Source organism: Delphinapterus leucas, chromosome 7, assembly GCF_059928025.1.
Source record: "Delphinapterus leucas isolate spDelLeu-1000000601 "Yukka" chromosome 7, BTC_Dleu_Yukka2, whole genome shotgun sequence".
NCBI lineage: Eukaryota > Metazoa > Chordata > Mammalia > Artiodactyla > Monodontidae > Delphinapterus > Delphinapterus leucas.
Genome location: NC_143135.1, coordinates 41,668,609 through 41,687,367, shown reverse-complemented (window position 1 = coordinate 41,687,367; position 18,759 = coordinate 41,668,609). Strand labels below are relative to the sequence as shown.

The following is an 18,759-nucleotide window of genomic DNA, read 5'->3' as shown; positions in this document are numbered from 1 at the left end:
GGAAAAAAAAAAAAAACTCAGGAAGAATACTTACACCCATAGCTGGCTGCTGGGGATTCTGGTACAATTTGTGGGTTCCACAGAGCACCCAAGATATCTTCCCCATCCAAAGATATCTTTAACCCCTGTGGGCAGGTTGTAGTTTTGAATCCTGTGATTTAAAAAAAATGTCCAGAGTTTAGGATTCTGGACTTCTGGCCTAGTGGAACTGTTAATTCCACGATGATTGTAATGTGCTTCTATGGACCTAGATGTCAGGAACTTCCTTGGCATGTATCTGAAGGAGTTACCCGGATACAACCAATATTTGTTGGGTACTCACCGTATGCCAGACACTTGGTTAAGTGCTTTACCTTATCTTGGTTTATCTTAATTTAATTAGTTTACCTTATCTTAGTTTGATTCTCACAGCAACCAAGTAGATAGGAACTATTATCCCTATTTTATAGATCAGGAAATTGAAGCTAGAGAGATTAAATCACTTACCTAAAGTGATTTAATAGTAAATAGTAAGGCCAGGCTTCTGCCTCAGGTGTCTGATTCCAGTGACTACATGTCTTCCCTATAGTACAGAACAAGCTCCTGGCCAGGTGTGTTTGGACAGTGCATCAGCAAGATTGTCATTATAGGGAAAGGAAGATTCATGCATACGTTCAGCCTATAAAGCACTAAAATATATTCCTCTTGTTCTTGTTGTTCTAATTTACCTGGAGGTGTGAATGATTTATAAGATTGGGGCAGCTGAGAGATCTGGGTACCTGAGTGTCGGGAGGGATAAAGTTCTAAGAAGGGAAAAGTGGGGGGTGGGAGATGAGAAATGTGATCTTAATATTCACCCAAGCAAAATTTATCTGCTTTAAAATGATGCTTAGATGTATATATGCAGAAGAGTTGAAAGGAGGGCCTTGAACAGATAGTGTATAGCCGTGTTCATAGCAGCATTATTTACAAGAGCTGAAAGGCAGAAACAACCCAAATGTCTACTGATGGATGAATGGATAAACAAAATGTGGTGTGTACATACAGTGGAATATTATTCATCTTTAAGAAGGAAGGAAATTCTGACACATGTTATCACGTGGATGACCCTTGAAGACATTATGCTAAGTGAAGTAAGTAAGCACAAAACGACAAATATTGCCTGATGTCACTTATATGAGCTACGCCGTCAAATTCATAGAGACAGAAAGTACAGGGGATGTGGGGCAGGGGGAAACGGAATTATTGAACAGATGCGGAGCTTCAGTTTGGGAAGATGAAAAAAGTTCTGGAGATAGGTGGTGGTGATGCCTGTTCAACAGATGAATGTACTTAATGCCATGAACTGTACACTTAAAAATGGTTAAAATGGTAAATTTTATATATATTCTGATAAACACACACACACACACAAAATGATGCCTGAGTTAGGCCAGTGGGGACATGGCTTCTTTCTTTGATGCCGTTTTAATTCAGTAAATTGATAGTCCTCTCCAGCTCACTGTTGTCTCTTCTTGGCCAAATCTTGGTCCTTGCAACCAGTTGGTGAATACAGGGCCCTGCTCACAGTGGGCAGTAGGTAAATGTTTGTTGAATGAATAAATGAACAAATTATTCTTTCTACTAGTGCCCATAACTCAGTCCTATTTGGGATTGTTCCAGAACTCCTATCTCTTTATGCATCCATCCTTCCTTCTTCTCTTAGAGCTTCTGACATCCTTTCTTGTTACATCACAGTGGTTCTCAGAGTGTGGTCTCTGGACCAGCAGCATCAGCACCATCTGGGAACTTGTTAGAAACAGAAAATCTCAAGCCTCACCCAGACCTTCTGAATCAGAAGCTCTGAGGGTGGGGCTCCCACAGCCTGTGTTTCAGCAAGCCCTCAGGGTGAATCCAATGCCCACTCGAGTTTGAGAACCAGTGTTGACATGAGACATGGATCCAGCCCATCCAGCATGAACTTCTCCACCATCACATCAACATATCTGTTGTTTGAGCCCTAGAGGGATCAAAGTGGGAAACACACATGAAAAATGCCTAGCATACAATAATAATGCTTGTATGCCAGATACTGTTCTAAGTGGTTTACATTTTTTAACTGATTTAATCCTCAGAGTAACACCATGAGATAAGCATTATTATCCTGTTTTTCACAGATGAGGAAATTGTGGCACAGAGCAATTCAGTAACTTTCTTAAGACCATTCAGCTCTAAGCAATAAAGCTGGGATTCAAATGCGGGCAGTCTGGCTCCAGATCCCTGCTCCCAACCATGTATACTGCCTCTCAATGTGTACATGTTAAGTGAAAAAATGAGAGTGTCATATGACTTTTTTATGGTAGTAGTCTCTAGGTCAAGAGCTTTATATTCGTTATCCTACTTAGTTCTCATAGCAACCCTGGGAAGTCAGGATTGTTATACCCATTTTCCAGATGATGAAACTGAGTCTCCAAGGGGCTAAGTAAATTGACCAGAGTAATCCAACATCCATGGAGGTGGAGTGTGGGGGAATGGGAGGGAAGGGGCTCTGTGCCAGTGATTTTCTCACACTCATCTCCCCACCCCTGCCCTGCCCTGTGCATTAAATGCACACTTCACTTGGGTGCCCAGTATCTCCAAAGTTAGAGGGGGAAAAATCATTACTCATGCCCCATCCTACCTCTCCTGCTTCAGACATTGTGCTCTCTATGCTTGCGCCCCTCCACTCTAGCATAAACGTCTTTTCTCTCTATACCAAAGCTGTCATCTTTGGAGTCATTCATTTATTCATCTGCATTTACTGAGGGTCTCCGATGTGCCAGGCGCTAAGGTAGGCACTGGGTTTACGACGGCGAGAAAAACAGACATAGTCCTGCCCTCAAGGAGCTTACAGCATCTTCCTTGTAATTGCGCCTTATATCAACAGGAATGGCAAACAGTCAGCAAGTCATCAGTTGGAACAGGAGCAGATGATCAGAAGCTACAAATACCGATGAAATTTTTAAAATATATGCATGGCAATTAACAAATACTTAGATATACTTCTTTGTTAACACCCTCACTCCAAATATGACAGCTTTGAGGACTTGACATCAACAACAAAATTCTAATACCCTTTAAATCTGGTGGAAGATTACATTCTTAATTCTAAAAGTAACTCTGAGAGTGGGTGATTTTGCTTCTAAATGAGAGCCCTTACTCAGAGAGCACGGACTCACCAGGTACAAAAGAAACTTTAAAGCAAACTTTAATGCCCCTTTAGACTCAGTGGGGAGGGACTGGGGCTGCTTGGGACTGGGAGGGTAAGGGTTACAGCTCTCACCACCCCGGCAGAGGCCCAGGAGAAAGGGGTGGGGCTGCCTTCTCTGCTTCCAGCTGCGGGTCCAGCGTGGCAGCTTTGGCACAGACTAGGGTATCTGTCCCCAGCTGCCAGAAGGGAGAGACACGGGAGTCTGATGAGCTAGCTGGGTGTACTCATGGTTAATTGAAAGTGACAAGGAATGCAGCAGCTGGACTGCCTGTACAGAAGTAATCCACCAATCCTTTAAAACTGTATTGTTCAAAACGAGTTGCTCCCAGGAATGCTCGTGGCCCAGCCAACTGCCCAGCTCTTTCTCCCTCCTCCTTCAGGTCTCTGCTCAGAAGTCCCTTTCCCAGGGGGCGTGCCCCATCACCCTATTTGAAACTTCATTCCCCCCCTTCTGTCCCTGAGCTGAATTCCCTATCCCTCTCCACCACTTAATTTTTTTCCATTGCCTTTATTGCCATCTGACGTGCTATCTGTTTGACTTGCTGAGCGTCATCTGCCCCCTTCCACTAAACTGTAAGCTCCACGGGGCAGGGATTTTTGCCTGTCTTGTTTGCTGCTATATTCCCAGCACCTTGCCCTGTGCGCCTCACAGAGCAGGCACTCCAGTTTGACAGAATTTTAAGCACAGTATTTGTACTAAAATTCAAGCTGCTAGTTTATAACACCATCACTTTATTTTATTTTTAATGTAAGGCCTACGTGCATCAACTAGTTTAGGGAATAGTCTGCCAGTCAAAGGAAGAAAGCTTCATTATAAAGAGGAATGTTTGCCTAAGATTCCTTATCAATACCATACAAACAAGTATCTTTTAATAACTAATTATTCCATATTCTTTTTTTTTTTTTTTTTTTGTGCGGTACGCGGGCCTCTCCCTGCTGCAGCCTCTCCCGTTGCGGAGCACAGGCTCTGGGCGTACAGGCTCAGTGGCCATGGCTCACGGGCCCAGCCGCTCCGCGGCATGTGGGATCTTCCCGGACCGGGGCACGAACCCGTGTCCCCTGCATCGGCAGGCGAACTCTCAACCACTGCACCACCAGGGAAGCCCTATTCCATATTCTTAATCACCTGTTTATAAACTATTTCCATTATCTCTTCACTAACAATAAATATTTATTAGCTCCTAATGAGTTCTGAGCCACGTGAGACGCTAAATGAGTTTTCAACACTTCTAAAAATAAACTGCTATTGCAAGCCTGTTCTTAGGAATTCTCTCTTACTTTATAGGAAAACTTCCTCTTTTTACACTCACCTAAGCTTAATCGTGACCCTTATAAGATATTGGAATTTTTCAATCTACTATTCACTACTATAAATAACGGAGTAAAAGTTTCTTGCGTAAAGTTTTTTTCCTTATTTGGTATTAGTTTGCTAGAAGAGATTCCCAGAAGTGTAATTACAGATGCAAAGGATATGGACATTTTTATATTTTTGCTATTGTGTTTCAAAGGTGATTTCCACCCCCCAGCCCTCCCCCAGATTTTCACTCAGCACTCTTTTCAACAACCTGAATATGGGCATTCCATCAGAGTAGCCACACCCACTGATATGAAGGGAAACATATATTCCCATATCAGGGCTTGGCATGACAGGATTTGGGCAGGTCAAACTGATAGACCAAATCTAGCAAGATGAAAGCTAATGGAAGAACACAGAAAGTTACCTACTTAGATCCAAATAACCTATTGCACCTGTACAAGAAGAACGATTTGGATTTATGGCAGCACGTTAAACAAACAAACAACAACAAAAGAATCTGAGGATTTTTAGTTGCCTGTAAGTAAGTTCAGAATGAGTCATTCATGAGATAGGACCACAAAACACAAATGAGGTCCCAGTATGCATCATAGGTGCATGAACACATAGATTGTCTTAGGGGATTCTTAATCCGTCCTGAGATAGCCCATAATATTCTCTTTCTTTTCCTGTAGAGTACACCTTTCTAGTGAATGGATATTACCATATAAAACATACATTGCTTTCTTTCATTCATTTACTTGTTTATTCAAATATTTCCGTATCATTTATAGTACCTACTTTTCCTTAAGTGTGGTTATTACAACTTATATACTTGCTTGTAGGATTATTTGTTTAATATTGATCTGCCACAGCAAATTGTAGGGCATAATCATATCTATTTTGTTCACTAGTGTATTTCTATCAACTAGCACTGTGCCTGGCACGTGGTGGACACTCAATAAATATTAGTTGGGATGATCTAATAAAAGCACTAATTACCAGCTATGTGAAAGGCAACATACTAGGCTCTGAGCATACCGAGATGAATAATTAAGGCCTGGTCCATGGTGTTAATTAGGAGGTCAAGATCTACAATAGAACTTCACAACCCTGGCACGCTAGGTGTACTGGCCGAGTACAAAATGGATTATAGGAGAGCCTAGATATTTATTTCCTTGGGTATTGGGGTGGTCTTGTCTGTTTACTCGAAATGCGATCATTTCCTACCTGTGACATAAAGAGACTTGTATAGAAAGAACTCTACTGCAGCATACTAAGTGTTATAATTGCTGCATGTGTGCAACTAAGAAAGCAATCATTTGTAGGAAGCGAGGAGTGAGAGCTGATTTGGGAGAAGAGAAAGGATATTTATAGAGATGATAACTTTTTTAAAATTGAAGCATAGTTGATTTACAGTGTTATATTAGTTTCAGGTGTACAACAAAGTGATTCAGATATATATATATTCTCTTTCACATTCTTTTCCATTAAGCTTATTACAAGATATCAAATATAGTTCCTTGTGCTATACAGTAGGTCCTTGTTTTTTATCTATTTTATATATAGTAGTGTGTATCTATTAATTCCAAACTCCTAATTTATCCCTCCCCCCCCTTCCCCTTTGGTAACCATAAGTTTGTTTTCTATGTCTGTGAGTCTGTTTCTGTTTTGTAAATAAGTTCACTTGTATCATATTTTTAGATTCCACATATAAGTGATAGCATATGGTATTTGTCTTTTTCTGTCTGGCTTACTTCACTTAGTATGATCATCTCTAGGTCCATCCATGTTGCTGCAAATGGCATTATCTTATTATTTTTTATGGCTGAGTAATATTTCATTGTGTATGTGTGTATATATATACACACAAACACACACACCCCACACCTTCTTTATCCATTCATCTGTTGATGGACACTTAGTTTGCTTCCATGTCTTGGCTACTGTAAAAAGTGCTGCTGTGAACATTGGGGTGCATGTATCTTTTGGAATTAGAATTTCCTCTGGATATATGCCCAGGAGTGGGATCACTGGATCATATGGCAACTCTATTTTAGTTTTTTAAGGAACCTGCATACTGTTCTCCATAGTGACTGCAGCAATTTACCTTCCCACCAACAGTGTAGGAGGGTTCCCTTTTCTCCACACCCTCTCCAGCATTTATTATTTGTAGACTTTTTGATGATGGCCATCCTGCCTGGTGTGAGGTGATACCTCATTGTAGTTTTGATTTGCATTTGTCTAATAATTAGAGATGTTGAGCATCTTCTCGTGTATTTGTCTAATAATTAGAGATGTTGAGCATCTTCTCGTGTGCCTGTTGGCCATCTCTGTGTCTTCTGTCTCTTTGAGACAATAACTTTTGAGTTGTCTTTTGGGTAGTTTTAAAGTTTGCAGGTGGACAATGGGTGAAGATAAAGGGTTTGTGTGAAAACCACTATACTCTTTCCTCTATTTTTTTTTTTGAAGTTTAAACCATGTTTCATGTTTATTACTTTCCAACACTAAATTTTGTTTTAGAAAATTAATATGAGAAAAAAATAAGTAATAAGACATTTGTTACATTTAAAATACTTAATTTTTGGTTGTAGTGAACAATATTTCATTTCTGCCCTCAACTAGTTTAAAGTGGAAAAGCACCTAACCAAATGCAGAATTTAATACACACTTAGAGCTTAAAATTTAGTATAAGGGAATTAAGAGACAATATACAACATAAATGAAATATACATGTGGTAGGTAATAGGGGTAATGGGAAAAATAAAGCAACTGGAATGGATAGATGCAATTTAAAATGGTGGTTATGGTGAGTTGCTAAGAAAAATGGCATTTAGGTAAAGACCTAAATGCTATGACAGAGCAATCTTTCCTCTATTTTAAAACTTGCTCTATTTTAGTGTTTCACTGTATCTACTTTGACAAGCACATAGAGACCAGTGAAGGCACAGTAAACGTTTTCTCGAATGAATGAATGAACGAACGAACGAACAAATGAATGAACCAGGGGATGGATGACATGCTATGCTAGCCCCTTCCCTTCAGGAACTGACTCGGTGTACAATGCCTCTGTGAGCTGTGATCCTAAAGGAACCATCAAAAGGACATATTTAAAAATCAATATCAAGACCTCTTCTTCAACACTTAGTTTTCGTTTTTTAATTGATGTTTAAAATCATTTAACATTGCTGCTTATCATTTAAAATGAGGAGCAGTGTGGCATGTGAGTGCCTGGGCTGGATGTCTGTCCTCAGGCTGCCATAGCCCTGGTCCCTGTTGCCTGATACCAGAAAGGACAACAAGTAGTTTCCTTCCAAGCAGGCAAGCCCTGAGTCTGGGGACCAGATGCCTTATCAGGACTTGAGCATCATTCCTCTCAACAGAGCACACCCTTGTTTTGTGATGGAAAATACAGAAAATGGTAAATACAGAGGATAAAGAAGAGATAAAATTAGTCATCTTATAATCTAGAGATAATCATTATTAGGATTTGGGTATCTTTTCTTCTAGATTTTAAGTGTGTACACACAACACACACAGGTATATGTGTAAATTAGCTCCTCTCTTTCTAGAGGTGGCCATTTAGAATTTGACAGTATCAGTGGTGGTCACACAGTTTATTATGACAGTAAAAAGCATCTCTATTTTTAGGCTGATCTTCCTCCAAAAGGATCATGTATCTCATTATTTTCCAATTCGAGCTTCGCTTTTCTATTTAGTGGGTGTCTGGAAAAAAACATGGGTGTTTTGGAGTTTGCAGATGCGAGCTCAAATTCTGCCTCTACCAACTGGGTGAAGAAGTCACTTAATTTCTCTGAACCTTAGTTCTTGCATCTATAAAATAGGCATGATAAAGATTGTTTGGAGTATCAGATGAGATAATTTATGTAAAATGCCCAGCACAGTGCCTGGACATAATCAATGTCTCCTCCTTCTGAGTCAGCAGCCCAGAGCCCTTTCTACCTTTCTGTGTCCAGTGAATCACAAACTCCATCCCTCTGTAGATGTGGCAGACATCTCATCTTAGGTATAACTCACCAGCTGTCTGTGTGCGTCTACCAAGTGAGGAGAGAGACAGACTTCTTCAATTCTTTCTATCTTCACTGTAATATGATTGGGAGGCTATAATATAAAGTGAAAAATTTCAGTGGATACATGATACCCAGTAAATAAAAACAAAATTCTATGGGTGCTAGCTGTTTGGCTGGGCTCAATGACTGGCTTTGTGACCTACTCCACACAACAGCTTCACCGAAAATGGGATTCAAATTGTACCTTGACAAGGTCTCTACACCTCAGGGAATGAGCAGATGGAGGAAACCACGACTGTCACCTCCAGGTACTAACCGGTCTAGTTGCTTCATTTATTTTCATTCTCTCACTCCAGGCTGTAAGTTTCACAAGAACAGGGACTGTCTGTCTCTTTCACCACTGCACAACCAGTGTTGGGTGCAGTATCAGATGCTCAGTAAATATCTGTCACAAAAAGAAATAAATGTATTAATTTCCCGTCAGTCTCAGACCCATCCCATGAGGTAGGCACTATTGTCATCTCCATGTTACAGGCAAGGTAACACTGAGCGAATTAGAAATGTGACAAAAGGCACAGAGCCAGTAAATAGCAGTGAGCAAGGATTAAAACATCTGCAGTCTGTACCATTTTCTCTATTGAGCATCTTTTGTAGCTCCAGGGGCAGATGTATGGGAGAGACAGACATAAATTGACTACTTGGTCCCCTAAAATCCTTTCTGGGTCATTCCAGGGATCACATCAGGTTTATCATCTCACAGCACTTCATATGCCATGTCCTCTGTGTTTCCTGATACTCATGTCTTACTTTCATCCTATTTAGATTCTGTGCCCCCTACCCCATCTCTGAGCTCTCAAACACTTGGTACATCCCTTTATTCTAGTTCTTCACACACCATGTAACCCTGATGTGTTAAATCCCTATTTGCCTACAAGATTCTGCAAAGAGGCAGGAATCTGGGCTACAGCCATCTCTGTATTCCCACGGCCTCACGAAGACTTGGCACTGGCCAGTTGATAAATGTTTTCCAAATTGGTGGATGACTGCTGCTGGAATTTCTGGCCCTACCCCCTTGTTTGCTGGCATTACTTGGTCTCATGCTTTCTTGCATGGGAACTAGCATTGTTTCCACATCTATTTTTCTAAAGCTCTGGAAATCATTTGCAAATACGTGACAGAATTGTTTAGCAGACAATATATAATGTTTACTCTCCCAAAGCACTTTTATCATGTATGTATTAAGTAGCTTAAAAATGTCAATAAGTCACTGTATGGCCTTGCAATCCCCTCATCTTTAGAATGAGAATGATGAGCCTTCATTCCAGACCTAACTACCTTATAGGATAGATCGCAACTGGTTTTACAAACTTGTAAGCCATCTGTATGCTTCTTAAAATAGTTAAATCCAAAGAGCAAATGGATCATAGTTTACTTAAACAATAGCCTATTGTAGCATATTTAGGTAAATCTGTTAAATATTATAAATAATTTTTATGAAGAAAACCTTTTCATTCATTTACTTATTTTCAACAAATATTTACAAAGTCTATTATGTACAAGGCCTATTCTAGGCTGTGAGTATATAGCTGTGACAAAACAGGCAAAAACCCTTGCCCTTATGGACATTGTGTTTCTAGATTTTAGATCATTTCCATGGGATAGAGTCCCAAGTTTCTATATCAAATAGTTTTTTGGCTCTTGACATATATTGTTATATCACTATTTATCACAGCTGATCAAGTAGGAATTTGAGTAGAAGCCTAGCTCAGAGCTTACTTTTAGAGAGAATGTGTAACCTTTGTCAAGTCACTTGGTCTTGGTTTTTCCCCTTGGACACAAAACTGTCCCTCCCATTGACCCCCAGCTGATATCCGATGTTGTCCCCTAGTCCTTCATTTTGGGGAGGCCAAGGTTTGGCTGGAAAAAGTTCCCATCCATCTACCATGTGGTTACTAAACCCCAACTTGCAAATCCCATTCTTGTGCAATTACCTTCTTGTAATCAAGACCTCTTCAGCATTTCAAGATTCTTCAAATTTGGCATCTTTTATCCAACATAGGTAATTACTGTCCTCACAGCCTATGTCCCTGCAGACTGAATGAGCCTGTATCCTCAGCTAAGCCATCAATGCATGCTTCAAGGACTGTGTATTTCCTCTTCCCTCTGCCCAGGATGCTCTTCCCCCAGATATCCATTAAATCCCACACTACCTCACTTCTTTCAGGTTCCTGCTCAGAGGTCTCTTTTGTCAAAGAGTCCGTTTCTGACCATATTTTATAAAACTCTTAATCCCATTTACCCTGTTTAGTTTTCTTCTTTTGACTGATCACCACCTGACATGGTTGGTATGTGCTTGCTGGTGTGTTAGCTATTTTCCCTCACTGCAATGTCAACTCCACAAGAGTAGGGACATTGCTTTGTTCAGCACTGTGTCTGTTCAGCACTATCATGGTGTCTGGCACATAGTAGGCAATTAATAAATAGCAGTGCCTTTTTGAATTCAGCCCTAAAAGCCGTTGTTCTTTTTGACAATGAAATGATACTGACTCTACGTAAAGACAAGGATTCTGGCCCACGCCCTGCACTCCTTTCCTTCCCAAAGTCAGCTGACATCCCAGGGCTTCCTCGCATGTGCCCATATGAGGATGCATGCTCACCCACACCTCCTGGCCTGTTTCCAAAGCAGCCTGTACTTGTGCAGCTGTCTTTCTGGATCCTAGTATAGGATGTTGCCTGAATCCCAGTATAATTGTTATCATTTTAGTGGCAACATAGTCACTCCACTTCTCACTGACTGCATAAGCTCGGGCCACTTAATTTAACCTTGCCTATCAATTTGGAATAATACTAATTCAAAGATTTGTAACGATTAGATAAGGATTGCCAGTTTCTGCTGTGACATGTCAAGAACTTAGAAATCACCGCTCCTGTCCTCACAAGAAAAAAGCTGAAAAATTGAAAATCAACAACTCTAATTAGATCCATCAGTGAGTTGAGGTCACAAGGCAAACTGCCCTTCCTCACCCCCAAACTGGAGAGACAGGGAACACTGAGAATCACAGCTTATCAGGAGCAGAAACTGCTGCAGACAGTAAGTGATCAAAATACTTACACAGTAATTGATGAACAGCTACAGGCTGAGCGTGGACTAGTTTCATAGTCAAACTCCTTAGGAGCCCAGTGTCAGGGGATCACTACATGTTTGTGAATTTTACCTCCAGGATCCCTACCAGGTTCTCACAGTGAAGATCAGAGAAAAATCCTCTCCTGTTTTAGGCAGAGGGAGGGGGAAAGTAACCATTTTGAAATATATCCAGAGCATTCTCCTTAACAAAGATCTTCCCTCAAGGGAAACTACCGGAGCCTTACCTGACCCGGGGGGAAGGGCAATTAGCCAGCTCCAGCCCGCTCTAGCATTCTTGTCTCATAAAGGGAGTAAAAAAAAAAAAAAGGCCAAGAAACTCTTCTAAAGGTCCCGGCCCAGAGATGATGGCCTGATTTAAAAAAAAGAAACAAAACCCTGAGATTTAATCATAGGATTCTAGACTGCTTCCCCTTCCCAATACTTGACCATCACATTAACAGGGCTTTAGTATAATAACAGTGGATTATAACCAAGAGAGCTTCAAGGCATAAACTCTATTTATGAAGGAGTTTCTAGAGAAAACCAAAGATAATAGGGGAGACAAAAATCAAGACACTGGAGGAGACTGAAGCCTCTGACACCCATACTACAGCAAACATTAAATGCACAGGCTAACCCATACATAGCCAGATGAACATAAAACCTCACACTAAAGGCTTATTTTCTCAGTTCCTATTATCCTGTGGATTATGTCTGGCTTTCAACAAAAACTTACAAGGCATGCTAAAAGGCAAGAAAAAACACAGCCTAAAGAGACAAAGCAAACATCAGAACCAGACTTGGATATGATAGATTTCAGAATTACCAGACTGGATTTAAATAACTATGATTAATATGCTAAGGACTCTAATTTTTAAAATTGAACAACATGCAAAGAACAGATTGTAATGTAAGCAAAGAGTTTGAAATTCTAAGAAAGGATCAAAAGGAAATGCTAGAAATAAAAAGCATTGTAACAGACATGAAGAACGCCTGTGATGAGCTCACCAGTACACTGGACATGGTCAAGGAAAGAATCGTGAGCTTGAAGATTTCTCAGCAGAGACTTTGCAAACTGAAATGCAAAGAGGAAAAAAAGGATGAAAAAAACCAGAACAGAATATCCAAGAACTGGGATAATAATCCAAGGTGTAGCATACGTATAATGAATGGTAATATGAAAGGAAGAAGTAGAAGTATTTGAAGATCGGATGAAATAATAAATAAAGAAGACTTATCAAAGTCAGTAGCTGGCTAATACTGAACGATCAATTAATGCTATAGCCATTATAACTACCACTGTCGTCTCATCTTCAGTTGGTAGATCAAAGTACCAGAGGAAGAGGGAAGAGTTTGGATCAAAAGGAACCTTTTAAAGAGGATGTAGTCTTGATCAGGGATGGGAGGGAGATTTCTTTCTTTGAGACAGGACAAAGGCAAGGGAAACTGGTGAAAATACATAACAATTTGAGTATGAACAAGAAATGAAGGTAAGAGTTCAAATAGGATTCTCTCCATATAATTCTGACTGTGATAATAATATCTCCCTCACAGAATTATTGAGAAAATTAAATGATGTATAACAGTGGTTTTCAAATTGTAGTGAACATCAGAATCTCCTAGGTTCTTGTTTATAATGCATCTCTCTGGTCCCCAACCCAGAGAATTTGCTTCTATGCATCTAAGTGGTTGAGGAGTTGGAGCAGAGGACCCAAGTAAATTTGATACAGGTACTCCACAGACCACCTTTTAATAAATATATAAGCGTATTGATTGTAGCCTGGCCTGAAAGATGCTCAACAAACTTTTTTTTTTAAGTAGTTAGAGGCAAACTCACCTGCAGAGGGGCAAGGATAGAGCTGAGGACTCAGGAGATGGAAGAGGCTGGGAACAAGTTACAGGAGGGATGTGGTAGGAAGTTCATGAGAGATGGACACAAGGATTACCTGACGACAGAGACGCAGTTTAGAAAACACACATTCCTAGGAAGAACCTTCAGACTAGATTTGTAATTCTCTCCATCAACCCTCGAGAGCCTGGTTACAGGAGTCAGTGAGCAGGTGGTGTGATTTTCCCAGGGCTGGCAGACCCTGGGGTACAATGGAAGATGGGGAGGCACAGGTATCCAGCCATGGAGAGAGGAAACCAGGGTATCATTGAGAAGGTTGGTCAGAATCCAGGCTGGGGAGGCGGCAGTGCCTCCAATATCTCCCATCATAAAACAACCCCAAAAGTCCTAGGACCCCATACCCCACATCTCTTCTAACACTTCCTCATTTCTCTGCCTCCCCTTCAGAACCAAGCATCTCAAGAGAGCTGTGCCTACACATGTTTTTCCCATGTCTTCACTGTCCATTCACTTCTCAGCCCACACCGGGCTGCATTTAGCCCTTTTATCCACCAGAATGGCTCTTGGCAGCTCCTCAGTGACCTCCATGTTGTCACATCCTCCTTACACATCCTTCTCCATCGGAGAGGGCTCACCACTACTTGCTTCTTAAAACACTCTCCCCTCATGCCTCTCTGGTTTTATTTATTTATCTATTTATTTCTTTATGTATTTATTTTTATTTTTTTATTTTTTTTTGCAGTACACGGGCCTCTCACTGTTGTGGCCTCTCCCGTTGCGGAGCACAGGCTCCGGACACGCAGGCTCAGCAGCCATGGCTCACGGGCCCAGCCGCTCCGCGGCATGTGGGATCTTCCCGGACCGGGGCATGAACCCGTGTCCCCTGCATTGGCAGGCGGACTCTCAAGCACTGCGCCACCAGGGAAACCCTGTATTTATTTTTTTATCGAAGTATAGTTGATTTACCATGTTGTGCCAGTCTTTGCCAAGGGGGAGAGGTGTGGGGGAGGGAAGGATTGGGGGTGTGGTTTTATTTATTTATCTTTCTGGCTATGGCTGTGCCTTTGTTTGCTTCTCCCCTCTATATGACCTCTAAATCTCTGTTTCTCAAACTTGGCACTTGACATTTGGGGCCAGATAATTCTTTGTTGTGAGCAGCTGTGCTGTGCATTGAAGGGTGTTTAGCAGCATCCCTGGCCTCTACCCACCAGAGGCCTGTGGCACGCCCTCCCCCCCCCACCCAACCAGTAACAACAACCAAAAATATTTCCAGACATTGTCAAATGTCCCCTAGGGGATGAAATCACCCTTAGTGAGAACCACTGCCCAGATGTTGCACTCTTCCAACTCAGTCCTATGACCCTTTTTGTCCTTTCTCTACACTCGGGCTCATCTGTTGCTATGGCTCTAAGTGCCATCTCATGATAATGATGCCCATTTACGTTTCACTTAAATGTTTTGTTGCCCACATCCATGTTCTAGACCTTGGGCTGAGATACAGGATAAATTAAGACTGTGCCTTTTCCAATTAGCGTGGATTTCAAATCCTGTTCTACTCTTGCTACTGTAAGACTTTAGCCCTCCTAGCTTCCATTTCTTTGTCTGAAATAATAAAGAGTTCAAACCTGTAAAGACAATCATTAGAGTCCTTGGCACATAGTAAGTTCTTAAGCATTAGCTATCAAGACTATCATAACTTTCATAGTCATTACCACAGCACCTTAAGGGTATGCACAATGGGCTTATGAAGCACAAAGGAAGGTCTTGTTTGCCTTGTTGGGTTATAGAGTATTGAGAGTTCAATTCTAGAGCCTATGAGACCCAAGTTCAAATTCTGATTCCACATCTCCACTCTGTGGCCTCTCTAAACCTGTTTTTCCCTCCTTGTGAAATGGAAGGATAATAGTACCTACTTCATTGGGTGACTCAAATAAGGTAATTCTAGGAAAAGGGTGTAACGTGATAACTAACACATGGGGACTTAATGAACATTAGCAATTATTGTTAGGGGAGCATGGGAGAAGCTAATCTTTAACTGACTCTCAAAGCCTGAAGAAAAGGCAGCCCAGGCAGAGGGGAGAGCATGAGCAAAGGATTGGAGGCATGGAAAAGAGTGCTGTGATCTGGGAATGGCAAGAAATTCCAGGATGCTAGAGCATGAGATGAAACTGATGAAAGGCAGAATCTAAATGCCCTTCCATGCCAGTTTAGGACTACAGACTTATCCTTTTACTAACTGTGACCAGAAATATGTCTGTTGGCAAGGGAGAAGGATACTGAAGAGTTTTAGACTAGGGGAAAAAAATCTTAGTTAAATTTGCATTTGCAAGCTCTTGTCAATCTAGAAGAGTTTGGAGAAGGTAAAATCAGATACAAGAAAGCTGGTTAGGAGATTGTGGCAAGAGCATCAGTGAGAGATTACAAGGCCCACCCATCACGAGATGAATGCCACAGACATTATAGAGAAGCGTAGCCAGGGTTCTTGATCACTTGAGTACGGGGACAAATGAAGGGCTGAGTAGGACTCTGAGGCTTTATGCTCAGCCTTGGGTGGTAGATGGGCGAGTGCATTGAACCCTTTACTGTCTCTCCATTTAACTGCCCTCTCCTCTCTTCTCTCTCCTCTTGTTACTGAACTGAACTTGTGTCAGCCCACCTGGTGCACAGCAAAGCCAATCTAATCTCACTGGGTTGTGGTGAAGAAAAGTACAGCATGCAGGGCACCAAGCAAGGAGAATGGGCAGCTTGTGCTCAAAAGACCCTGTTGGCTTTCAGGGACAGGTTTTTGAAGGCAACATTAGGAGTAAGGTTTGCAGGGTACCTGATCAGCTCATGTACTTTCTTCTAATTGGTTGGTGTTGAGGTAACAGGGTGATATTTCAGGAATCTTAATCATCAGTCCTCTGGTTCCAACCAGTCTAGGGTCTATGGGCTTGTGGTCAGCATCTTCCACCTGGGTCTTAGTTTCTACAAAACAACTCAGAGATATGTATCAGATTGTTATGTATATTCCTGGATGAGGAGCTAGGAGTCCTGTGATTCTGTTTTATTGCCAAACTATGTTGAGAATCTTTTCATGTGACTGTTGGCCATCTGTATGTCTTCTTTGGATAAATGTCTGTTTAGGTCTTCTGCCCATTTTTGGATTGGGTTGTTTGGTTTTTTGACTTTGAACTGTATGAGCTGTTTGTATATATTTGAAAATTAAGCCCTTGTTGGTCGCATTGTTTGCAAACATTTTCTCCCATTTCGTAGGTTGTCTTTTCATTTTGTTTATGGTTTCCTTTGCTGTGCAAAACTTTTAAGGTTCATTAGGTCCCATTTGTTTATTTTTGCTTTTGTTTCCATTACTCTAGGAGACGGGTCCAAAAAAATATTGCTGCGATTTACGTCAAAGAGTGTTCTGCCTATGTTTGCCTCTAGGAGTTTTATAGTATCCGGTCTTACACTTAGATCTTTAATCCATTTTGAGTTTATTTTTGTATATGGTGTTAGAAAATGTTCTAATTTTATTCTTTTACAGGTAGCTGTGTAGTTTTTCCAGCACCACTTATTGAAGAGACTGTCTTTTCTCCACTGTATATTCTTGCTTCCTTTGTAATAGACTAATTGACTATAAATGTGTGGGCTTATTTCTGGGATTTCTATCCTATTCCATTGATCTATGTATCTGTTTCTGTGCCAGTACCATACTCTTTTGATGACTATAGCTTTGTAGCATAGTCTGAAATCAGGAAACATGATTCTTCCAGCTCTATTCTTTCTTCTCAAGGGTGTTTTGGCTATTTGGGGTCTTTTGTGTTTCCATACAAATTTTAAAATGATTTGTTCTAGTTCTGTGAAAAATGCCATTGAAAATTTAAAAGGGATTGCATTGAATCTATAGATTGCCTTGAGTAGTGTGGTCATTTTAACAATATTGATTTGTCTAATCCAAGAACATGGTATATCTTTCCATCTGTTTGTGTTGTCTTCAATTTCTTTCATCAGCATCTTATAGTTTTCAGAGTACAGGTCTTTTGCATCCTTAGGTAGGTTTATTCCTAGGTGTTTTCTTCTTTGTGATGCGATGGAAAATGGGATTGTTTCCTTAATTTATCTTTCTGATATTTTGTTGTTAGCATATAGAAATGCAACAGATTTCTTTATATTAATTTTGTATCCTGCAACTTTAATGAATTTGTTGATGAGCTCTAGTAGTTTTCTGGTGCTGTCTTTAGGATTTTATGTATAGTATCATGTCGTCTGCAAACAGTGACAGTTTCACAATTTTCCTTTCCAATTTTGATTCCTTTTATTTGTTTTTCTTCTCCGATTGCTGAGGCTAAAATTTCCAAAGCTAAATTGAATAAAAGTGGTGAAAGTGGGCGTCCTTGTCTTGTTCCTGATCTTAGAGGAAATGCTTTCAGCTTTTTACTGTTGATTATGATGTTAGCTATGGGTTTGTCATATATGGCCTTTATTATGTTGAGGTATGTTCCCTCTGTGCCCACTTTTTGGAGAGTTTTTATCCTAAATGGATGTTGAATTTTATCAAAAGTTTTTTCTGCATCTATTGAGATGTTCAAATGGTTTTATTCTTCAATTTGTTAATGTGGTGTATCATATAGATTGACTTGCAGATATTGAAAATCCTCGCATCCCTGGGATAAATCCCACCTGATCATGGTGTATGCTCCTTTTAATGTAGTGTTGGATTCAATTTGCTAGTATTTTGTTGAGGAGTTTTGCATTTCTGTTCATCAGTGACACTAGCCTGTTATTTTCTTTTTTGTGTGTGATACCTGGTTTTGGAATCAGGGTGAAGCTGGCCTCATAGAATGAGTTTGGGAGTGTTCCTTCCTCTGAAATTTTTAAGAATAGTTTCAGAAGGACAGGTGTTAACTCTTCTCTAAATGTTTGGTAGAATTCACCTATGAAGCCTTCTGGTCCTGGACTTCTGTTTGTTGGGAGTTTTTAAGTTACTGATTCAGTTTCATTACTGGTAATTGGTCTGTTCATATTTTCTATTTCTTCCTGGTTCAGCCTTGGGAGATTATACCTTTCTAAGAATTTGTCCATTTCTTCTAGGTTGTCCATTTTATTGGCATATTGTTGCTCAGAGTAGTCTCTTATGAACTAGTTTCTTGACTGCTTTTCGTTTGTCTCAGCATTCCCTCACTTCTCTAGTTAGTAACTGCTTGAGTCTGCTCTTCGGAACTCAGGGAAGGCCTAGGAGACTAAAACCTTTTTCTGCAAACAAGAAACGGGGGA

The 18,759-nt window shown here is 40.6% G+C and overlaps 1 protein-coding gene across 1 annotated transcript in view; it reads left to right on the top strand.

Annotated features, from left to right (window-relative positions):
• SPON1 (spondin 1) overlaps nucleotides 1–18,759 on the top strand; it is a 273,677-nt gene that overhangs the window by 20,995 nt on the left and 233,923 nt on the right. The window lies entirely within an intron of this gene.